The sequence below is a fragment of the Gouania willdenowi genome, chromosome 3 (assembly GCF_900634775.1).
Source record: "Gouania willdenowi chromosome 3, fGouWil2.1, whole genome shotgun sequence".
Classification (NCBI taxonomy): domain Eukaryota; kingdom Metazoa; phylum Chordata; class Actinopteri; order Blenniiformes; family Gobiesocidae; genus Gouania; species Gouania willdenowi.
The window spans coordinates 42,084,212-42,110,206 of NC_041046.1; the positions used below are offsets into that span (position 1 = coordinate 42,084,212).

Here is a 25,995-nt window from a genome sequence, read left to right on the forward strand (position 1 = left end):
TGGTGAAAAGAGGTTAAAAGTGACAATAATGGGTCAACATGTGCGACATTAGGTGGAAAAGTGGTAGAAAGAGTTTGTAAGTGCTGAAAATGTCTTGAAAGTGGAAAAATGTGCAGAAAAGACATTTTGTGTCAGAAATGGGAATAATGTAGCAAAAATGTATTAAAAGGAGAAAAAAATATGGCAAGAAAAAAAGTGATGAAAATAGGTTAAAATATACGATAGGTTTGGTGTAGATGTAGAAAAAGGGTAAAAAAAAGCAAAAATGGGCTTAAATTGTTCAGAAAATATACATGTGGTGACCCCCTCAGTGTTTCACCCCAAGGTTGAGAACCCCTGATCTGGAGTGCATCTCCAATGTGTTCCAGTTAATATTTTAATCAAAACAGTGCCATCATGGTTAGCTTTGTGTGGAGTTTGCTTGTTTTCTCCTAGAACTTTCCCCAAACATCCAATACATGCACGGTGGGGATAATGGCCAAGGTCGGACAAATATAGCAACTCGAGGCGCAGCGTGCCAACAAGAAACTGTTTGGGTCACTAGGTCATTATATTATCTTAGTGTTCTTTGTTTGCTGCTAATTAATCGATCTCTAGTCTTTATTCATTCAGGTTAATTGTAGCTGCAGATATGAAATACAATCATCCAGTCATCCTTTTAACCCACTACACATAGACAGGCCTAGCCTTGGGATCGAACCCCCAACCTGTTGACCAGAGGACGACCCCTCCCTTCCTCCACCACCTGATCTACAGACAATCCAAACCCAGTGACAGTGGAATGATTAAAGCTGTGCTTCTTCTAGAGCTGAATGTAAATCTAATCCTTCCAATCCCAGCATAAATCTGTGTGGAATCATCCAGAGTTTTTAGCAGTTGATGGTTCTTCCTCCCACGCTGCTGCCTTCAGGGCTCTAGGCTCAGTCCTCCATGTGTCTGCAGATGATCCATCAGGCCAAGTCTTCAGCTGTGTTACACTGATGTACAAGATACAACATATAAGACAGACAGTCAGAGAACTCAGTGCAAAGAAACCACGAGCACGTCTACATTTACGACAAACTTTAGTGAATAATAAAGTGCTTTGAATCCCGTTTGAAGTTTTATTATTGCTTATTCTGTTATTTAACCCAGTGCTCTCCTATCCACAGGGTCTCTGTCAGCTCTGCTCCTTTGTTTTCAGTTGAACATTGTTGATTAATCTGTTCAATGCTACAAACAGAACCAGGTTACAGGAATAAGTTCTCCTAGATCTCTGTTGAACTAAATCTGGGGTGTCAAACTCGTTTTAGGGGCTTTCACACATGTAGTCCAGTGGACTCGATGCGGTTCAGGCGGTGAATCTGCAACATTGTTGCATTTTAATTTGGTCCGGTCTGCTTTCATACATTCATTTTGCCAAACGCACCAAACTATCTGAACAACATCACGCAGGCAAAACGGTCGGTCGCCTATTGGACAGAATACTTCAGCCTCCATAGATTTCTGTCAGAAAACCCGAGCTAATGCGCTACATAAACACAGCTGATGCCGCTCAGTCTCCCACCTGTCAGAGCTCAGAGGCGTCATGTCACCAATGTGAGAAAGTATGAGCAGGTGAAACATAGAGCAGTCAGGTGTGCAGCCATCGATGACCATGTGAACAGTTTGAGGAAGAAAGAGAAGTGAAATAAATGAATGATGTGGGACTAAATACGGAAGAGAGTGTGGAAATGTTTATGACGTGTTTGTTTGTGTGCTGACAAAGTGGTTCTGAAAATGGATGGATGGACGGATGGATGGATGGATGGATGGATGGATGGATGGATGGATGGATGGATGGATGGATGGATGGATAGATAGATAGATAGATAGATAGATAGATAGATAGATAGATGGATGGATGGATGGGTTGATGGGTGGATATTTGTGTGTGTGCTGCCTACTAGAGCGCTGGGTTGTGAGTGTGTGCGTGTGTTCTGCTGATGTCCAGTCACTGATGGAGTTGCTTCGTAAAGTCCTATATTTGGTCCTGATTTGTTTTCTCACATGATTAAAAACCGCATCAAGCCGACCCACATTTTATAGAGGACCAGACTTTGCTTGTTTGAGTCTCACCAGAGTTCGAGTGAGCTTTCACATGTCGTAAAAAGACCGAACTATCCGAGGGAGAGAAGCGTGGTATGTGTGAAAGCTTAGTTCAAGGGCCAAATACGGACCAGTTCCATTACAAGTGGGCCTCAGGTTATAGACGGGAAAACAAACAATTTCAACATTAATGTGCCATGGTTTGCACTTCCAGTTATAGATTAGACATAAAATGTAAGCATCAACAATATCTAAGCAATAAATGGCAGATGCTTAAATATTTGATTTGTTTATTTTTTGACCAATTTTTATTTAATTTGGGGAGATTTTGTGGAATATTTTGAAAGCTGATTTAATTGCATATGCTAAGTTCCAGACCCAAACCCCAACAAACATTTTTCCAAATTTGAGGGGCTGTCATGTCCAGCAGATAGGATGTATAGCAGATATGTTTGTTTATTATGAGAGAGTAGGTGGAGCTGTATTAATATACCACAATTACAGTTTCCTATGTGATGTAGTTCCTGTGATACTGGAAGCTGAAAATGGGAGAAAAATAAGGACTTTACAACCCTCAATAAATAAAGTAATAAAAGTAATAAAAGTATTCATCAGATCAAACTAAACATTCACTGTGTGCTTATTGAATAATCACAGAACAATTGGTTTAAAATGTCAAAGTGTGTGTGGGCCATTTGTTGAAATGACATAGAATTGTGTCCAACACTAACTTTCTGATATATTCACACCTCATTTAGGTTTCATGAATGATATCTGTGGAAAAACAGGTTCAGGTTATTTTAAATGTGATGCTTCACTTGATGTGTTCCACAAATAAACAGAATCTGTGCAAAAATAGGAATAAATATCAAACTTGAGTAATAGAAACAGTGTCATATTCATTTTTATTACATTCATGTTATGTAGTAAAATAACAGCACATGTTGGTTTTTCAATATAATAATATTAATTTTAATAATATAATAAGAAACTAATACAGATGTTGACCGATGTTACATTTCATGGCTAATACGTGTTGATGATAATATCACCATCTCACTTACGGAGCCAGAGCTCAAACCTTCTTTATTCGTTCTTCAGGTCATTGGGATGCTTCACAGTTCTCAGATCGCTGTAGCTTTCCTTCATCCTGTCACTTCCACTGTCGACTGACGTCCTCTGGGGAGGAGCCTGAGGAAAATGTGTGGCCATAGGAAGGTTGGGGTGAATTCCTGAGGGAACTGTTATTGCTGGTCTAGGTCTAGTCTCAGGTTGAGCTGCTGTTCTGGTGGATCTTAGCAATTCCCACTAGTTAATAAACTACTGATATCTTAGTTTTTCCTAGTCTTCCTTCCAGGGTTGTGGTCAATTACATTTTAAAATTACAATTACGTCTTCAATTATCCATGTTCATTTACATCTCAATTACGATTACGTAACCTGTGTTTTTTCCGATTACAATAATTATTTTACACCTGCCAGTCAATTACAATTACGTTCTTAATTACTAAGCCTTTAATAAATAAGCCCATAAAATGTATCCTTCCTCATGTGTTAGCTTTCTGTTAGCATCTCTTATGATAACGGCTCCATTTTATTCTATGTCTGAAATCAGCTGTAATTAAAATACACTAAAAAAAAACATTACCCATCATCCATTTTGTTTTTCATCCATTTATCATTCATCTGCTTTGGTTCTGTCGCCCAAGTGTTACCTGTTAGACCATGTATGTCAAACTCAAGGCCCGTGGGCCAAGTTTGGCCCACTAGAGCATCTAGTCCGGCCCACAGGGAGTTTTTTGTTGAAAGTAAAAAATACAGCAAAAACAGGAGTTTTTGTAAATTACTACATAAGTTGTAGATAAAATATGATGGTTTGCAGTACTACGTTATTTACAGTAGCATTAAATCACATTGATCTTCAAATAACTGCAAAATTCTTGCAAACTATCCCACAGAATTTTGTCAAATTACATTGCAAATATTCAGAAAATTAGTTGCAAAGCCAAGAAATTTCAACCAATTGTTTAACATTCATGATTTTGCTTGAATTTGTAGTTTTCTCTTCACAAAAACATTAAAAATTAAATAAAATTGGTCCGGCCCACTTCAGGTCAAACTGGGTCGTACGTTGCACTTGAACTAAAATGAGTTTGGCACCCCTGAAAGCGTATAAAATGTAAATGGCTGAAGTTTACAAGTAAATCATAGTCTTCAACGGTCTGTGATTACTCGCTAACTTCAGCTACCAGGGCGTGTCAGTGCACTGTTTAAGGGAGAGTTAAGGCTCAAACATACACGCGCGGACACCCGCAAAGCGGAGTTTGTGGGCCAATTAAATGCAAAGCTCAGATTTTACTACCGTGCGGACTCCTCTGCGTACTTGGCGTCACACAAAACACTCCACATTGTATCGACCCGCATTAAATGTAACACTGACCTGAATTTCACCCTCCTGGTGAAACAGAGCAGGAGAGATGAAGTCAAGCTCAGAGGAGAAACTGGCAGACGAGCTACAAAATAGCGACACCTTTAAAACACGTCCCAGGAGTACAAGGACTACAGAGAGGCGCTAAGAATCATGGGACATGTAGCATTTTAATGGAAACTACTACGCGGTGGTGCGCCTCAGAATGTTAGCTCTGAGGAGAGCGGACAGTCCGTTGTGCGCGGGGTCGTCCGAGTATGTTTGAGCCTTAAAAGTCCCTTAGGAGAGCTCTTCTTCCCTGTTTCATTGTCTACTACCAAACCACAGAGTTGGAACCGTCGCCCCCTGCGATCACAGATATTTTTCTAGGTCACAACTGTTTTTATCCTCTTTCGGGAAACAAATGTGGTTTACATCGACATCTTTAACTTTTCCTCATTATTTAGAGCAACCAAAAGCAGCACAAGTTGTTATTTTGAATGAAAAATCTGGGGATCTCACAGGCAGTGGGGCCGTGTGACATCATCACGTGATTTCAGGATGGAGGATCACAGGCTCTAAAACTGTAAAGTAGTGCCATTTTTAAAAGTTAATAAAACGAATATGGTGCAAAAATAATGCATTTTGTTAGGCAAAAATCTTCTAATAAGGACATTTCAAAGGTTTTATGCCACATTTGTAAAAACAGTGGAGGATCCCTTTAAGCAGAGAGAAACTATTCCTTAGTTTTCCTTCCATCTGATCCACGATGGATTAATTCACCCTCATTCTGACAGCATTGATCATGTCATTGATTCTAAATAAATAGTCAGTGGTAATTCTACCTGATTAAAGACATTTCCTCCCCCACATTCTGTTTGCTGGAGTTTTTCCTAAAGCAATTAAACAATTTCCCCCTGGGATTAATAAAGGAATTCTGATAAAGGCTTCTCTGTTAGAAGGAAATCTTTCTGCTTTTCTCTTTTAATGCTCCAAAACTTTTAGTCCAAGAAAGCATCACATTAGTAAACATCCTGTTAACGCATCTAGGCAGCCATGCTCTGACCTAAAGGTCGTGACCTTTGGAAAGCAGAGTAAAAACAAGGTGAGCTAAACAGACTCAGTCACAACATGAACGGGCGACATTTCCTCTGGTGTCAACGACACGGACCACATCATCACTGGCTTTATATTTGAAAACATCTTCAGCACTAATGATGGTTGGAGGCTCGATGGAAATGGAAATACTTGTATTTTCCTCAAAAGTTGTTGTTGGTGCTTTGTAGTTTTATTTCTTTGCTTCTTCGTTCCTTCTATCGTAGAATGTTCTCCAGGGCACAAACAAAGAACTTAATCCCAGGCACAAATACAGCAATTAGGCAAAGACTCTCCACCCAGCCCTGCCTTCTCTCTTTGAACCAGCTGATAAATCACTTATTCCGGAAGCTTTTTCCCCAATCTGTAAATAAACAATTATGATGTGGAATCTGAGAGGAGGGAAGCGATGTATCTCAACCTTTCTAGTCTTTCTACTCACAGATGTGTTAACAAATGTATCATTGTATCTGAAATCAGTGGAATAAGGTCCAAAGGCCTGGGCTGTCCTGCAGCTATTCACACCCACACACATAGATGTGTGTTCTGAACCAGTGCTATCAGGACCAGCATGCACTTCTTCATGGCTCATGTGTTAATGAATTAAAACACTTGGATTTAATGTAGTGTATTTAAACAGGGAAGGATTACTATTGGAACACATCATCAGAAGGACAACAACTCGTCTCACGTTCTAAATGAAATAGTGAAGAAATAAACGACAGGAAGATCAGCCACTGAAGAGTCGAAAGCAGAGGTTTACGATCTTTTTCCCTAGATTTAGTTTTTAGTTTTATCATGTGTGCATGGAAACCCATTCTAGCCAGTAAAAAAACAACACAAAAAACTAACAAAAGTGAAATAATGACAAAAGATACTATCTCATAATTACTTATTATTAAACTCCAGGCGACCCCACATGGGGTCCCGACTCCAAGGTTGAAAAACACTGTTCTGCAGTCTCAGATCAAACTCTCCTGATTGGACGCTCAGGAGAAACCGTTGCATTGCCTTCAAAGGCAACCAATCAGAAGTTATAAATAAAAGCGCTGAGAGAAAACCTCCCACCAGGGGGCGATGGCGCAATCCTGCTGAACCCTGGCCCTAAGCAATTTTGGCACCCTAGGCAAAATTTTTGGTTTTGCCCTTTGCAACACTGTTATTTCCATTGCCAGTTTAGATTTTCTCACAAAAATATGTCATTTCAAATCCAAACTCTCGCTGCCAATGACGTATAAACACGTCAATTGTGTTTTTTAATGGGGGTTGCTAGGAGACAGTGTGACGGACCTCTCCAATGAATATCAGCCTTGTACTATGATGTAGTGAACAACTGGGGCCATGAAGGTGACAGCAGATGATAGATTAGCCGTGATGTGCACCATCAGTGGGGAGGGAGGAGCCAGGGACGAGGCAGAAAATGCTACGCTACGAGAGTTGATGGTGAAGTATCCAGCAGCTGACAGCAGCGCACACTCAAGCAGAGCGTGTGTGGAACTAAGTGGACTATTGAGAGAAAACGATCAGCAAATCGGACCAAACGCGTTGACTCGGCATGTCAGGAATAGGAGGAAGTTGCGTGTGTAAAGACTAAGGGGGGCGGGCTTGGAGGAAGGGCAAAACACAGTAAGGAACCCATACAACTCTGACCCAAATAGCAAAATAATAATAATTTTTCCATCAAAAGCCCGGTCTCAGTGCTGTTTTTGTAGTTTTATAGAAGGAAATCAAAGTTGAGCTTTTAAAAATAAAAATAAACTATATTATAATTTACTTAAAGAGAGACCTTGAGTGGGGGCACATTAAAAAAAACCTGCCCAGCCCTGAGAGAGCAGAAACAGTCCAATCAGTGAGGGGCTTTACAATGTAATGTTACATATGCCACATTTAAATTCTTTGGCCAAAAAACTGAAAAAAATATAAATATTAAATGAAATCTTTATTTTATCCCAGGCTGTGGTTTAACCATCACATCAGAATATCAATCCTAAAGGTCCAATGTAGCGTACATAAAGGTTTTTGGATCATGTGTGTGTGTGTGTGTGTGTGTGTGTGTGTGTGTGTGTGTGTGTGTGTTTGGGAACCACAGACACTTGGCGAGAACATGCAAACTCCACACGGAGAGAACGGGAACAGCAGGTCTGGAGTTAAACACCTGACGCTCAGATTGTGCTCCAGACTGGATTAACAGAGTGTTTCAGTGGTTATATACACTTTAAATTAATATGTATATAATATCATGTTCACATTATTAATCACCACTTATGAATATTATCATAGTTTACTCACGTTGATTGAATAATAAAGATGATACACTGACACTGGCTTCTTTAAAAAGCTCGTCCTGTGAGACACTCTGAGGTAAACAAACACTATGTGTGTGTGTGTGTGTGTGTGTGTGTGTGTGTGTGTGTGTGTGTGTGTGTGTGTGTGTGTGTGTGTGTGTGTGTGTGTGTGTGTGAGGAAACACAAACAAACACAACTAATCCTCATAGAAGTGTGTATTATCTATGTGTGTACTATCTATGTGTGTCCTGTTACACTCTGAGAGCTGCACGGATGTATCCGGGCTGTCGCTTTGGCTTCTCGCCGCCGTTGCTATGATCAGCAGCATCCTCCTGCCTCGGCTCTGTACCACCGTTACCATGGCGACTACCGTATATTTGCGAAGAGAGAGAGAGAGAGAGAGAGAAGGAGGGATGACCCACTGGATGAGTGGCAGTAATAAGTGATGAAAACACTCACATAACAAGTTTTTTCTTCTAATCTAGAGGTCAATGTTTGACCTTTTCGTCATATCTTTAAGGTCAAGAGAAACTTAAACAATCCTCATGACATGAAGAAAATTACATTTCTTTATTAAAAGAGGATCTCACACCTTTACTAGCAACGTTAATGAAGGGACAAAAGCTGAAGCTATGGATAACCTACTACTCTTATACTTAATGTAATTTTTATTTGAAAGGGACCATGTACAGGAGCATTAATCAGCATATAAAGAGATGCTTTGTACTAGACTTTAGCTCTAGGAGCTAATTTCATCTGCAGTCGCCAAGACACACAATTACAACACACTGTACAAATACAGTTCCTAATATTTACAAACAGTGCTATTATACATTTTAAAAAGTCTATTTTATCAACGGGAAAACTTGTTCCTCTATAATCTATACCAGTGGTTCCCAAACTTTTCACAGTCCCGTACCCCTGTAACCTGAAGCCATGTACCCCCTACTTCTGCACACTTCATAAGCATAATGTCAAATTTCTTGAGAAATAATACATAATAATAATAAAGATAATAATAATAATAATAATAATAACTAGAATATTTGCATTTCCTGAAGAAAATGCAAGTGAGGATGCAGGTGCTCGCCTGCATCGTCCTGCCTTAGCTTAGCATTAACCGAGCATTAACATTAGCCTAGCATTAACATTGACCTAGCATTAGCTTTAACTTATCATTACCATTAGCCTAGCAATAGCATTAACCTAGCATTAGCATTAACCTCGCAATATCAATAATCTAGCATTGGCATTGACTTAGCATTAGCTTTAACCTAGCATTAGCCTATACATTAACCTTGACTCAGCATTAGCTTTATACTAGCATTAGCCTAGCAATAGCATTAGCCTAGCATTAACATGAGTCTAACATTAGCATTTACTTAGCATTAACTTTAACCTAGCATTTGCCTTGCAATAGCATTTGCCTAGCATAAGCATTAACATTAGCTGCTCTATTTACATTCCTGTTTCCAATGTTGTCACTGTGTATTTTTAATTTTCCTGCAATCGGATCTGAAAGGCAGGTCGATGGTTTGGAGGATGAAATAATAGAGTTAAGTTCCTGAAGTCCTATATGTGTGAAACAGTTTAGGTTAGGCCTATTTACATTTAATGGTACAGCAGGCCCAGGTGAAGGCAGGGAGTGGCTAATTTTATCTCTAATCTTATGAATTTTATGGTTAAAAAATGTCATAAAGTCCTCACAGCTGAGGGCTAGAGGAATCATGGGCTCAATAGAGCTCTGACTTTGTGTTAGCCTGGCTACAGTGCTGAAAAGGTACCTCGGATTATTTTTATTTTCTTCAATTAGTGAGGAGTAGTATGTAGATGGACTATGTCATAAGGCTGTCATGTATTTACTATGGCTTTCTTGCCAAAGTATTCGTGACTCCTCTGTTTTATTGGAGCGCCACATTCTCTCTAATTTACGGGTTGTTTGTTTGAGTGTGTGAGTTTCAGAGCTAAACCACGGAGCTTTCCTCTGACGTTTAATAGTTTTTTCCCTCAATGGGGCAATTGAGTCCAAGGTGGATTTTAGTAGACTAGCAGAGCTATCGACAAGCAGATCCAGTTGAGAGGGGTTATAATTAATATCATAGTTATTTATTGGATGGTGCACTGAGTGTAAGGCAGCAGGAATGGCCTCTTTAAATTTAGCCACAGCACTATTGGACAGATTTCTACTCGTAACTATTTTATTGCACAGTGCGAGATCCTCTAGGATAATGTTAAAAGATATTAAAAAGTGATCTGATAGCAGAGGATTTTCAGGGTAGACTTTTAGTTCATTAATATCAAGGCCATATGTTAGAACAAGATCAAGAGTATGATTTAAACGATGAGTAGCTTCATTAATAGTTTGAAAAAAGCCAACTGAGTCTATTAGGGACATACAGTGAAGAAATCAAGTATTTGAACACCCTGCTATTTTGCAAGTTCTCCCACTTAGAAATCATGGAGGGGTCTGGAATTTTCATGGAAGGTGCATGTCCACTGTATGAGAGATAACCTAAAAAGAAAAATCCAGAAATCACAATCTATGATTTTTTAACAATTTATTCGTGTGATACAGCTGAAAATAAGTATTTGAACACCAACGTTAATATTTGGTAGAGTAGCCTTTGTTTGCAATTACAGAGGTCAAACGTTTCCTGTAGTTCTTCACCAGGTTTGCACAGACTGCAGGAGGGATTTTGGCCCACTCCTCCACACAGATCTTCTCTAGATCAGTCAGCTTTCTGGGCTGTCGCTGAGTAACACAGACTTTCAGCTCCCTCCAAAGATTTTCAATTGGATTTAGGTCTGGAGACTGGCTAGGCCACTCCAGAACCTTGATATGCTTCTTACGAAGCCACTCCTTGGTTTTCCTGGCTGTGTGCTTTGGGTCATTGTCATGTTGGAAGATCCAGCCACGACTCATCTTCAATGATCTGACTGAGGGAAGGAGGTTTTTGGCCAATATCTCACAATACATGGCTGCAGTCATCCTCTCCTTAATACAGTACAGTCGTCCTGTCCCATGAGCAGAAAAAACACCCCCAAAGCATGATGCTACCACCCCCATGCTTCACAGTAGGGATGGTGTTTTTGGGATGGTACGCATCATTCTTCTTCCTCCAAACACGCATAGTGGAATTATGACCAAAAAGGTCAATCTTGGTCTCATCTGACCACAAAACTTTCTCCCATGACTCCTCTGGATCATCCAAATGGTCATTGGCAAACTTAAGACGGGCCTTAACATGTGCTGGTTTAAGCAGAGGAACCTTCCGTGCCATGCATGACTTCAAACCATGACGTCTTAGTGTATTACCAACAGTGACCATGGAAACAGTGGTCCCAGCTCTTTTCAGGTCATTGACCATGTCCTGCCGTGTAGTCCTGGGCTGATTCCTCACCTTTCTTAGCATCATTGAGACCCCACGAGGTGATATCTTGCATGGGGCTCCACTCCGATTGAGATTGTCCGTCATGTTTAGCTTTTTCCATTTTCTAACGATTGCTCCAACAGTGGACCTTTTTTCACCAAGCTGCTTTGCAATTTCTCCATAGCCCTTTCCAGCCTTGTGGAGTTGTACAATTTTGTCTCTGGTGTCTTTGGACAGCTCTTTGCTCTTAGCCATGCTGACTGTTTGGGTCTTACTGATTGTATGGGGTGGACAGGTGTCTTTATGCAGCTAACGACCTCACACAGGTGCATCTGATTCAGGATAATACAGTGGAGTGGAGGAGGACTTTTAAAGGCGGACTAACAGGTCTTTGAGGGTCAGAATTCTAGCTGATAGACAGGTGTTCAAATACTTATTTTCAGCTGTATCACACGAATACATTGTTAAAAAATCATAGATTGTGATTTCTGGATTTTTCTTTTTAGGTTATCTCTCATACAGTGGACATGCACCTTCCATGAAAATTCCAGACCCCTCCATGATTTCTAAGTGGGAGAACTTGCAAAATAGCATGGTGTTCAAATACTTATTTTCTTCACTGTAAAGGCTGAGCTCAGGCTATCACTATCTTTGTCAACATGGATATTAAAATCTCCTACTATCAGTATTTTATCAGAACTGAGGACTAAGTTTGATATAAACTCAGAGAATTCTGATAGAAATTCAGAATTTCACTCTGACATTTTTGAAGACCCTCTAATGTGATACTGACAAAACTTCCGGTTAATTTCAAAATAAGAGCCCTATTTACAAAAGTGTTAAAAAACGAATGGAAGACAAGAAGAGAAATCTTTTTATTTTGAAAAAGGGATGTTTGACTTTTAGCTTAAAACCGGTGTTACGGCCTGAGTTTTCCTCATACTGAGATTGATTATGAGCATGCCCACTACTGGAAAATTAATTTTTGCTAGTTCCGCTGTGAGTTTTGCTACTTTCGCCGTGCTGAGATTGAAATTACAATTTCAAAGCACCAAAAACATGACTGTAAGGTTGATTGGAGTCTCTAAATTGCCCATAGGAGTGAATGAGAGAGTGAATGGTTGTCTGTGTTGCCCTGTGATGGACTGGCGCCCTGTCCAGGGTGTACCCCCGCCCAGCGCCCTATGAGAGCCGGAGATTAGCACCGGCAGACCCCCGCGACCCTGTTAAACGGGAATAAGTGGGTATGAAGATGGATGGATGGATGGATTTCAAAGCTAATGTTATTTTACGAGTGCTGAATGGATCCTTTTCTTGGGGAAAAATGTACAACTGCTCAATATACGAGGCAGGAGAAGTTCCAACGCCACAAATAAAGGATAGACGGGTTCATTTTCTTCATGGTGAAGTTTCATTTATTTTCCAAAAACACATGATTATAATATACATTGCAATAAATAACAGTTAACCTAATGTAACTTTACAATAATAAGCTGTTATATTCAAATACATCTGATCATGACAATCATGTTTTTCTTTTTTTTTAATCATTGGTTGATTATTTTAACAATAGTCGACTGATGTGATGTTTTAAATATTTTTCAAAATCAGTACAGTAATGTCTGTGCATGGCTAATCCAGCATGGGTACATCTCAGTACGTAGCAGTTGCATACGGAGATTGTAAAATAATCTCAGTACAGAGCTAAACTCAGACCGTGACACCAGTCCCAGGACCATTTTACATTCTGCTCGCAATGCATTATGGGGCGGTTGAGTATGACTAGTGTGCCAACCGTGCATACTTAAAAAATGTCCAAATATAATACACATCTTTCCAAAATGTTGTAGTCGACAAAAGGGGCGATTTAGGATCAGAAATAAGAGAAATCACTGATCAGAATCAGAATCAGAAATGATTTAATGGCCAAGTACAGTTTTTAGGACAGTACAAGGAATTTGTTATGGTAGTTGGTGCACAACTACCAGTTGTGTGTGTGTGTGTGTGTGTGTGTGTGTGTGTGTGTGTGTGTGTGTGTGTGTGTGTGTGTGTTCTGCTGGATGAGCTTCACCCATCCGTCCACTGGCTCTCCTTACAGTAAACGCCTTTCCCTCCTCTTCCTCCTTATCTTCCTCCTCTTCCTCCTTATTTTCCTCCTCCTCCTCCTTATTTTCCTCCTCCTCCTGCTTCACGTCAGCCGGGCAGAGCCGAGCCGCTCGGATCTGTTCGGAAACGTTCGGATCTGTTCGGAGCCTCGCTGCGCGTCTGTCGCCTCAGATTGGGTTTCATCCCGGCAGCGGTCCGGCTGCTCTGCTGGAGATCAGGTTTAACACCTCCTCCTCTTCCTCCTCCTCTTCCTCTTCCTCCTCCTCCTCTTCCTCACCTGCCGTCTCCCACCGATCAACACTTTTCTTTGTGCACTGGAAGTTTTTACCTGGACCTGGAGCAGCTGGTGCCGCGCACCGCGTGCAGGAGAATGGAGCGACGGTAGGATTTACGCACAGAGGAAAACCATCAGAGAGACTGGAACCAGATTAAGGTAAGAACCCAGATTGTGTCACACACGTGCCTCTCAAACTTTAGAGTGATTCCAAGTCAGCGTGAAGGCGGGGTAACACCCAGCACTGGTCTCCGGTCCAGCACTGGTCTCTGGTCTCCGGTCCAGCACTGGTCTCTGGTCCAGCACTGGTCTCCGGTCCAGCACTGGTCTCCGGTCCAGCACTGGTCTCTGGTCTCCGGTCCAGCACTGGTCTCTGGTCCAGTTAGACCATGGACAACTTCTATCACAGTGGACCCCAGGGCCACATTATCAACATTCATGTCAGCATTTAGAATAATGACAATGATAATATGAGCATTAATACAGTGGGGAAAATGTTTTATTTTATTTTTTTATTTTTTGTTATTTGTTTGGTCGCTTTGTCAGTTTTTAGTCATTTTGTATTGCACTGTTTTTATTACTCAGTTTTTATTGTAAAATGTCCTTCGGTGGCCTGAAAGGTGCTTTTTAAATATAATGCATTATTATTATTATTATTATTATTATTTGTGTGTGTGTGTGTGTGTGTTTGGAGTCATTGTGTGTGTTTTTGTTGTCATTTTCTGCTTTTTTGTTGTCGATTTTTGCATTTCTTGGGGTGACTATGTATTTTTGTTATTTTATATATTTTCCTATGATTTCATGCAATTTTGTTGACAGTTTGTGTGTCTTTGAAGCTATTCTGTAATTTAATGGTGGTGTTGTTTTGTTTTTGTTGTCATTTGGGATTTTTTTTGTGTGTTTGTGTGTTTTTGTGTTTTGTTAATTTGTGTGTTTTAGGAGTTATTTTGTGTATTACTGTATGTCAGGCTTTATATTCCTCCCAAATACTTGAAATACAGTTTTTGCGGATTTGATTTGGGTGTCATGCCAACGGGTCACCATTTGCCCATGTCTGAATTAGACACTACAGTTAACCTGCGATTGGATCAGGTGTGGAAAAAAACTAATGTATTCATTTCAAAACATTCCAACTTACAACTATTAAAAAGGCAGTTGTGGACTTTGTTCCATTAATCCTTTGATCCTGGTTTTGGTTCGTCTACGTTCCTCGAGGCTGCAGTCCTGCATGTTAATTCAAACTATGGCTCATTCTCAGTCTTCAGCTGATGATTAGTCTATGAAGACGTGCAGAACTGTGAGCCTTTAGGATCTGTCTAAGGAAAGGAAAGATTTGCATTTTTATTCCAGTTGATTATTCTAAGTCCAAAGTTGAGGATTTTATTCTGAAGGATGAACACAAAAGTATGTAGGTCACATGATGCAGTCCAGGAAGTAGTCAGAGTTCATCTGGTTCCACATTAAACGGTTAATGTTAATAACAGACAGAACTTAACATTTTTACTCAAATTTCTTACATTGATCTTTTAAAACACCTGTGTCAAACTAATGACCTGGGGGCCAAATCCGGCCCTTTGGAGCATCCAATTTGGCCCGCAAAAGAAAGTAAAAAAACATAAATCATTGTGTAAATGAAACTCAACAGTATTTGCAGGTGCTCACAGTTTTCTGGGTGCTTAAATCACAAATTGTAGTCATTTTTTATGCTAAACAGTTTTGAAAAAATCCTTACATTTTCCTCAGTTATGACACAATATTTCCTTTAATTAAATAGAAATCTAGGGACTTTAAAGTGAAGATCCTGTTGGGACTGATATCTATCACTTAGTGCTTGGATATGGTCGGTTTCATATAGTTTGTATTTTATGTATACTAGTACAGTGCCCGTCGGAGGTACAGTATGTATTCATATTGACATTAACAGGAGTTCCACAGTGTGGATGGGAAAATGAATGGGATATATATATATATATATATATTTTCTTTTGGTAGCCAGAACGTCACCGAAATTTAATCAGCTGTTCCTTGACCCAATATCAACATTTCATGAAAATGTCATCAAAATCTGTTAAATGTGTTAAAAGTTATCGTGTACAGACTGCATTAGCTTAGCATTAGCATGAGCATAGAATAGAACACTGATGATGAAGTCACTGTTGATGACATCATCAGTTTGAACATTCTTGGAACACCGATGACATCACTGTTGATGACATCATTAGTGTTCTCAACCAATGTTTGACAGGAGTTCCACAGTGTGGATTGGTCATTTTAAAATGGTTTTAAATTGGTTTTGGAATGACCAAATTACTGCAAAAGTACGGATGCACACACTCGGGGTATGCCAAAGTCGTTGACAAAGTTTCAGGTCAATCAGACACTGCGTCAGGGAGATATTTGCTCCACTAACACACACACACACACACGCACACAGATGTTGCTTGCTTTTATAGATAGATAGATGTAGAAGTGCAAGCTATGGCCCAATAATGTTAAAATTAATTGTTTTCCTGCATAAAATCACTGGTAGTATTAAATTCTATTAAATTGCCCAAACTGTGAGATGTATTGAGTATTTGCACATTTCAATCCTTTAAAATACCTTAAATAATCAAACCCAGCACCATGATAATTAGCTGAGCACAGATCAAATGTTGATAAAGGCCAATATTTTTCCCAGCATTCCTTTTAGGAGCCAGAAGCTTTTGTCAAGGAGAACACAAATTATATAATTTTAAGTAATAAAGGTTTTCTTTTCAAATATTTGTGCTTTAAAAGCCTCCGTTTGTGCTGCTGACAGGGATGGACTTTACTATACTGTAAGTGGCCACCAGGGGGCACTGAATGATACAGATTTCTCATGCCAGACCCCAGTGACCCAGAAAAAAGGAGCAAGCGGGTCAGAAAATGGATAATTGGAGATTTTCAAGATACACATTTTAATCCTTTTAAAAGTAAAGTAAAGAGCAAACCCTGTCTTTCTTTTGGGATTAATTAGTGCTTGATTAAAGTGAGTAACATTTAGTCATAAATGCATCATTTGGCATAAACGTCGACAGTAGTCTGTTGAAAAAATCAAATAAAAAGAAACATAAGACTGATTGTGTGTGTGTGTGTTCATGGATGCAGGAGAAAGCTTCTTACTAACCTTCGTGTGCAGCTGTATGATGAGTTTTTGTCGTCTCAGGAGTTTTTTCAGGAGGAAGGTGTGGATGTAGAATGTAAAAACTCAGTCACTGTTTCATAGACGACATATTTTAAACATTTAGCTCATTTTTCTTTTATTTGAGAGAGAAATTCAAGTTAAACAGCATGTTCTATATCATTGGTAAAAATGTGTATACAGAAAAAATAAATCTAAATGTAATGTTAACTCTTAATCTAAATGTTAAGTCGCTGGCCAAGTGTAAAGCTAAATGTTTATAATTTTGCAAAGTGTGCAGGTCAGCACATGTCGATCACGAGGCCCCGCCCACACCACAGACCGCGGCTCAGTGAGCTGCACATCAATGTGTGGATAACTGCCCTCAGACAGTTTAAGAGACGTAGATTTGCTGAGAGTACCAGCATGTGGGTGGAGGGTGTGGAATGTGGGCGAGGCCTTGGGATTGACTGGCGCTGACCTGCCCAGTTTGTGTAATTTCGAAACATTTATATTTTACATTTATATTTAACATTTATATTGAGATTTAATGTTTAGAATTAACATTTACATTAAGATTTAACATTTACATTACGATTTAACATTTACATTTAACTTTCACATTTAGATTTATTTTTCATACATGTAGTTTTACACTTGGTGACCGATTTAACATTCACATTTAAATTTAGATTTAACATTTACATTTACATTTATTTTTCATTTTTACACATTTTTAACAATGACATAGAACATGCTGTTTTACATGAATTTGTGTTTCAAATGAAAGAAAAATAAGCTAAATGTTCAAAATATGTCGGCTATGAAACTATGAACAAGCATCACATCCCTTAAAATGTTTCTTTATTTTAGGCTTTTAAACTCTCCACCTTGGAAGTACTTGTGAGTAATTAAAATAAAACCATTAGCAGCTAATTGGTCTCATTATAAATAAAGGAGAGGCTGACAGTTTGCTGAGCAAAGACCAGAGGGGGGGAAGCTACAGCTGAACACAGGTGTAACTGAGATCATTAACCTGCTGCTGCACAAATGAGCTCAGGTGCTCGGTTCCACCTGAAGTTCTTCTGCTTGGACGCGTCCGTACAGACACACGGCTGGTTCCTGCAGATAGGAATGGGATGTGGTTCTGCTGCATAGGAGAGACAGACAGACAGACACAGACAGACACAGGCAGACACACAGGCAGACACACAGGCAGACAGACAGACAGACAGACGATTTCGATTTAAGCCAAAAAACATTAACGTTATCACTCTACAATCTGTTCTTTTAAGAGTATTTGCTGATATATTTTCTGAATATACAAATTTAACTTTAGTTTCTATGATTATTTAAAAACATTTTTTAGATTATAGCCTAAAAACATTAACCTTATCACTCTACAATCTTTTTTTAATGGCATTTTAATTTTTTCTTTTTGAATGTCACATTTTCACATATTGCTTCATAAAATGAAAGTATTCTCACGCTTAGCGCTCCTTTGTCTTGTTAATCTCAGATTAAGTATTGATTATGTCACAAATGATAATATGATTTTTATCATGTTATATATCAGAGAAAGGCAACTTCTAACACAATGGTTGCCACGGCACTGTGATTGTATCTGATCTGAGGGCAGCGTTATCAACATTCATGTCAACATTAGAATAACAACCGATCAGAGCATTAATTGATACAGGAAAGAACAAAAGGTTGTTTTTTTTTTTGGTCATTTTGTATAGTTTCCTGCCATTTTTGTATTTTTTTGTGTTTTCTTGTTTTCATTTTGTGCATTTTTGCTGCTTTTATGTTTGTTTTTCTACTGTTTTGTGTGTCTTGCTTACTTTTTCTGTAAAATTCTGTCAATTTATGCATTTACTTTGGGGGCCACGCACATTTTGACAAATGGCCACATGTGGTCCCCGGACCAATTTGCTCATGACTTATATACTGTATAAATAATGTCAGAATACAAGTGATGAGGGATATTATCGGCTGACATTTATGATGAAATATATCAGTTGAAATTGGTATTGATTTTTTTGTGTGCTGCTGTTTGAAACCAAATACTATATATATATATAAAATATAAATATGGCTTTTTTCATCAAAAGTTGAATTAATTCCCTTATATTGTAAAGAAAATGTTATGTGGAATACATAGAGTTGGTCAACACAGTCAAATGTTTTATTTCCATTGGAGATGTATTTAAAATGTGACCTAACATTAGGTTAAGGAGGGGCTCTTTGTATATATCAGTATCAGTTTTTAATTGTTGGACAATATCGGTAAAACGCTAATATGGAACATAAATAGAAACTTATTTATTATATTCTAGATAACAGGAAAGACCTTTGGTAAAATCAAAGTGTTGATGAACACTTAAAGGTGCAGTCTGCAACTCTTATAAAAGTAACTTTTTGTCATATTTGCTAAAGCTGTCACTATATAAGGACAACTTTACATCAAACTAGTAGTTTGTGTGAGAAAAACAGGTTCATTGAGCCCCGCCCCCTGCTGCTCCTGCAGCCTTTGGCAGATTGCCAGAATGCACCGAGCAAAAAGAACCAATCAGAGCCAGGATTGTGTTTGATGGGCTGTCTGACAGCTGTTGCTCACAGGCCCCACCCCTTTCCCGGAGCTAGAGTGCCATCTTTTTTACAATGTATGGTCTGGAGGAGTAGAAGATGGAATTAGCAACTTTTCTGCTTGAAAGGTAATTACTGCTGCTTGATTTACATTATGTTTGATTTGTAATTGTTACACTAGAACTCTGTGGTGTATGTGTTCATGTGCGCGCAGCAGCTTCTGTTTGGGTGATGTAAGTGACACTGTGTTGCTGCTGAGGTGTGTGCACAATGAGAGAGAAGTGCTGCAGTAATGTGCTTTTAGCAGTGCATGTTATATTACTGTGATGTTGCTGTCAGACAAACGTTAGCTTGTTAGCTCCTCTGAGGGAGGGACTTTGGAATGTTTGGAGGCGGGGCAAGAGAGCAGCAGGGAGAGAGGGATCTGAGAGTTGCGGACCGCACCTTTAATAATTTTAAAGCTAACACTTTAGGTTCTTCTAAGCCACCTATATTAATAAAAACCTACTATAAGCTTACCAATAAATCAGCATTAAAAGGAACAAAACAACCTGCACTTCAGGTAAACTGAGCAGGACTAAAACTTTTAAATAAGACAAAAAAAAAAGGCAAACCAATCATTCTAACTGCAAAATGTGCAGCGTTGGCAGAAAGCAAGGCAGTAATCTTCCTTTCACATTGTAAAATACAGTGTATTGTACTGTATTCATGTTGAACCAGAGGAGTCATGACGGGGGTTGCAGAGTCAGAGTGGATGGACGAGCTTTTTTAAAACAACATTGAAGAATTGTAGGATGTGTGTTTAGAGGCTGAAGCTGATCTGTGTTCAGTTGAACTGTAGGTTCAGTCATGTGGAGACGTTTGTTTGAACTGAACTCTCTGTCAGCTGCTTCCCCATCCTCTTCTCTGATTGGTCACAACTCTGAATTCAATTAAATTTTATTTATAGAGCCCAAATTACAACAATAGTCTTCTGAAAGCGCTATCAAAATACAAAATTCTTAAGAGAAAAATAAAAAAACCAAAAAATCCACATGAATAAGCATCAGCGACAGTGGGAAGAAACAACTCCCTTTTAACAGAAATAAATCTCCGTTAGAACCAGGCTCAGAGGTGACAGTTATCTGCTGTGACTGGTTGGGGTTAGTGGACAGAACAGGATAGAGATAGAACATCAGAGTGTCCCAGACTAGTTGAGCTGTGAACCACAGATCAGGAACTGTTTAGCTCCAGCTTCAAGAAACAGAGCAGAGAGAGAAGGGCGAGGAGAAGGCACTGACTGCTTAAAAACATGATACAGTATTAGCAGGTCTGCTGTAAACACCTGGTGCTCGATAGGGCTTGACGGTATACAGGATCATACTGGTATACAGTTTTGTTCGGATATGAATTTTTAATATACCGCCGTACTGGTGTATTTGATTACACAACTTTCGGAACGCTGTGCTACGTTTCAGACCGGACCCTTTTCAACGCTGCACTTCTAAATAGGAAGGTAAACAGTAGCGCTCTGGTGTTAGTTGTGGTGTAAATCATACGTGTAAATGGATCAGAAAGACACAATTGAAAGCTCTGAAGCTGCATGTGCCTGCGTGCGCATGCCTCTGCTACAGGAGAACAACACTCACGGACACAGAGGCACGGTTAGCTTAGCATGTCGGCAGTTCGGCAGTAATACACAAAAAGAGAAAAAGACGAGAAATAAGTCGTGGTGGATCTGCAAACAAGACGCTACATTATTCACCATAAGAAACCACCACACCACTGAGTATGCAGCATTTAAAGCTAGAAATCAAGCTAATGCTATAGCTAAGCTAGCGCGGCAAAGAGCCAATGGGCTGCTGTTACAAACTTGTATTACTACTCGTGTGGAATTATTCTACAATATTCACTCATCATGACAGTTAAATAAACCATCCTAAGTCAATGTACTGCAGTGATTCATCTCTCAACCAGTAGAACATTTTGTGAACAATTGATTATGCATGAAAAAAAAAAAATCGAATTTTGAAAAATACCGTGATATAGATATACATTTTTAGTGATCCCGCTCAGCCCTAGTGCTAGACTATATGTGAGTGGAATGAGTATGGTGTTGCATGGTGTGTAATGTTGCTGTTCTACTATATAATCTTTGTTTTTAGTTCCTATTTTTAGGTTTAGTGCTTTGTTCCTAGGGTTAGTTTAACGCTATTATAGTAGCAATATCATCCGACCAGCAGCAAACAGGGGCGTGTTGGTTTGTAAATGGGTACACCCCCTTCAAAGGCAGAAACACCCCCTTCTTCTTATGCGTTTAACTTAATGTCCGGGTGTCACGTACTGAGATTGTATATGCGCATAAATGCCATGTGCACTACCGGAAAAGGAATTTTTGCTAAAATAAATAATTCAGTTTTGTTTTATTTTTTTGTTGGATTAGGTTTGGGTTAGTTTACAATCTCAGTACGGTTACAAACTCCAACAAGATTTTGCCATTAATGTATTAAAACAGAAAAATGCTGCTTTTCTGTTTTTTTGTTTTTTTTATTGTGGTTTCTGTATTCTGTTTTGTTTTTAAGTCACAAAATGACCACACTGTTATTTGTCGTTTTGATTGGGTTTGAACACGGAACCATCAAAGAACGATGGGTACATGGATTTTTATACCTCTGGGACTCCTTTTAATCTTAAGGTTTGTCAAGTAGCGGAAATGACGTTTTATTTTGCCTTTCTGATTGGTTGGTGAAAAGGTACGGCAACCCCCACTAAGGCAGTTTTCTAGCCAATCCGAAACGCCCCCACAGCTGGCCCGACACTCCTCACCTCCTGTACTAAGACTGGATGATAGGTGTCATACTAACGTACTACTCATACTAGGTCTGATGTCAAAATGACTATGTAATGCAGTCACATTAAATAGTATAGAAATATTGAATACCTGGATGTACAGTATGCTATATAGAGATGGACAACTTTTATCACAGCGGGGGCCACAAATGTAATTATGTGATCCGAGGGCCACATTATCAACGTTCATGTTACCATCGGAGCATTAACACAGTTGTCCTTTTCTGTGGTTTCCTTGTTGTTGTGTTTATAGTTTTTAGAAATACTTTCTTTTCAATTTGGCACATTTCTGTTGCCTTTTTGTTTTTCTGAGTCATTTTGTGTCTTGGTTATATTTTGTGTCCTTTTGTATATGTTTCTGTTTTTTAAGTGGTTATTTAGTGTCATTTTGTGTGTGTGATTGATCTTTTTGTGTTTTTGCTGTTAGTTTGTGTGCTTTTCTTGACATTTTGTGCATTTTGCTGTCATTTTTTGTGTATTATGTTGCTTCATATAACTTCCAAGTTCATGAATTACAATTTTGTTTAGGGGGCCGCACAAAAGTAGACCAAGGGCCGCTTGAGTAATGTTTTTTTTTTTTTTTTTTAAAACACAAATCTATATAATGCATTTCACAGCATGCCTGTCAAAAGTAAAGTCCAACATGAGACATTGTGTTTATTTTTTTACCAGCTGTCCGCATCCCGCTTTTGGATCCCAACCCAGCAGTTGAGAATCACTGGTGTAGTGTGCGATTTCAAACACAGCCTGAATGATTGGGTTACAATCAGGGAACAGAACCTCTGCTGCTCCACTGTCTGTGTGTGTGTGAGGATCTCATGATGCAGGTGTTTTATTTTGCTGTTCTGTTGAGGAAGCTCTTAATGTGAAGGTGTTCCTCTGTTAGGTGGACATGAAAACCACACCAGTGTTTCATCTAAAAACTAAGAAGCTCCTTGAAATTCATATTTGAATAGAAGTGAAACTGGAGGCTAATGGTACAGGATGTAAGAGCGTTTAAATAAGAAATGACAGCTATGGTTTCCCTCACTGACTGACTGCTTCTTCTTCTTCTCTTTCTTTCCTCCCATCAAAAGTTACAAAACAGTGCTAATAAAAAAAACCACAAAGGGCTTTTTGTGTCTGCACAACAATTTTATTATTGATCCAAGAGAGAAAATCACTTTTGGGAAGAAAAAAATAATAATTCTGGTTGATTTTCTTTATACAATTAAAAACAAACTTGGAAAAAGTAATATTAGGAAAATATAAACCAATCTGCCATAACATGACATAATTCTCTGTATTCTTGATTCTGTGCGTTGGTGATTTGACCTAAAATATTTAAAATGTACTTATTAAGATTCATGTCTAAGAAAATGCATTATTTTTCACCATTGTCATTTAATATTTTTTTAAAAAATGGGACTACTTTACAATTTTACAACTTGTGCTCCAGCATCTTGTGGTCATGTGATTGACTTGATGATGCCCCACTGCCTGCTGCACTGTATATATATATTTATATTTATATTTATCCTATTTATCCTTTATTCTCTATCTATCCTTTATTTATCCCTCATCCTTTATATTTATCATTATTATTATTATTATTATTGTTGCTGGGTTGTGCTTTGTTGTTCTGTTTTTATTTCTTTTATTTCTTTTTGTTGCTTGTTTTGTGCACCAACCACCAAGTCAAATTCCTTGTACTGTCCTCAAAACTGTACATGGCAAATAAAACATTTCTGATTCTGATTCTGATTCTGATTCTGTAAACATCCCATTGTTTTCCTTGGGATCATTTAGCAGCTTTTTAGATAATTAAACAGCTTTTTCAGTCAAAATGCCAATTTGTGTTGCTTTTGGTTGCTCTTAAAAAAAGGGAAAGTTAAAGATGCTGGTGTAACCCTCTTGTTTACCAAAAGAGGATAAAAACAGTTGTAACATGTTTTTTTTAGAGCAACCAAAAGCAGCACACGTTGGCATTTTGATCAAAAAAACAGGCTGAATTCCATTTTTGCTTTTTTTTTTTTTTTTTTTAAACCTTTTTCTGCAACACAAAACTTGCCATATTTCAAACAATTTTCATCACTTTTTCTTGCCTTTTTGCCACATCATCAAATTTCAATGCCTTTTCTGCACATTTTTTCCACTTTCAAGACATTTTCAGCACTTAAACCCTTTCCACCTAATTTTGCATATGTTGAACCATTATTGTCACTTTTAACCTCTTTTCACCATATTTCATGCTTATTTTTGCCAATTTAACCACATTCACGATTTGTCATGCCCAATTTTTGCCAGTTTGAAGTGATTTTTCCTACTATTTAAATGACATTTACCCATTTCCCCCACATTTCTGCCACTTGGAAGCCAATATTAACACTTCGAAACCTCTTTATTGCTTTTTCTGTCTGTTTTTGTCCACTCTAATTTCCAACTTTTAATTCATTTTTGTGGTTTTGTGGTCACTTTTAACCAATTTGATTTCTGATTAAAACAAGGATTTACATCTTTAAGATGACTATATACGATGGTTCAAATAATAATACTAAACTAACAGTGGATATTATTCAGATGAATTAATAAATAAATGTGGTTATCACAGATTCATAGAACAATGGACCATCATTTTACTGACTTTATGGATGGACCCCGAAAATCTCTCCCCTATATTCCCCCTTATAGATGGCCCTGTCTCCACATGACTGTGTTCAACCACCTTTGTGTACAGTGGGTGTCCCCGCTCTCTGGAACCTTTATTTAGGGGGTCGCAGGCTGAAAAGGGTTGATAACCACTGCCTTAAAAGTGAAAAAGCCTAAAGTGTCACATGTTGTGCATCTGGTTCTTAATAAATGTGCCTGTGTGGCATTTTGCATCTGTGAATTTAACCCAGAATTGTTTGTCTGGTCAGACTTTATTGAGTTAAAAATATTGCATATTCCCATTTTGAGAAAAAATATCAAAATTTGAGTTACTGTTCCAATGAAGAGGTTGATTCTGGTTTTAATAAAGTGTTGATCACAGTGTGTGAGCGCTGCCCACACATCCCCCATAAAGACTGATATCCTGTGAGCATTTCTTATTGTTGTTCTGCAGATGATTCATGAATATTTGAAGCTCTTTATTGAAGTTCTTTGGATGTGTAGCTGCATCATTGATATTCATTTTTCATTACTGACTGGGGTTATGCAACCGTAGCGATGTTGCTGAGCGGCGTGAGACCTGTTACAGCTTTGTTAACCTCTTCCTTCCTGCTGCTGCGGGGGCAGCCACCGTTTACTTTTTATTTATTAATGCCAAGGCGCGTATCTGCTTGTCGTGTTTGTTTTCCGTACCCACTGGTTATCGCTCACATCCGTGCATTCATATGTGAGGTTTCTCTGCTTGAATCCCTGCTTTTAGAGGCTTTTCCATCTCCTTGGGATGAACCAATCACAGAGCTCCAGGCGTCCACGCAGGACACTGAGGTCACCAGTGTGTGAAATCCTACTTTGATTATGTCCCTGCTTTAAATGCTCAGAAGTAGTGCATGATGATATGATGTTGCCACGGAGACCAACTATATTATGTTTTTTTTTTTTTTTATCTCTGGGAAGCCCGTTCGGAGTCTTCCTGTGGAAGTAGTGATTCAGCACGTGAAGTAAAGAGCTGCTTTCCACACCAATTATTCCTTCAGTCCTTTCTGTTCTCATTTCATCACCAACTCAAACTATTTTACAATCACATCCAGTGTCACTCAGTGTTCTGTGTTTCGTCTCTTTACTCCATCTTAGATGGGTCGTTTATAAATAAATAAAACACTAATTCATCATTATGCAGACGACACCCAGCTCTACAAACCTT

General features: G+C 38.8%; 1 protein-coding gene across 1 annotated transcript in view; it reads left to right on the top strand.

Moving 5' to 3' along the window:
* Window positions 1–13,420: 13,420 nt before the first annotated feature.
* LOC114460674 (SH3 and multiple ankyrin repeat domains protein 2-like) overlaps window positions 13,421–25,995 on the top strand; it is a 284,910-nt gene continuing 272,335 nt past the window's right edge. The window contains 1 exon segment of the mRNA XM_028442602.1: window positions 13,421–13,765. The gene's annotated coding sequence lies outside the window, so the exon portion shown is untranslated.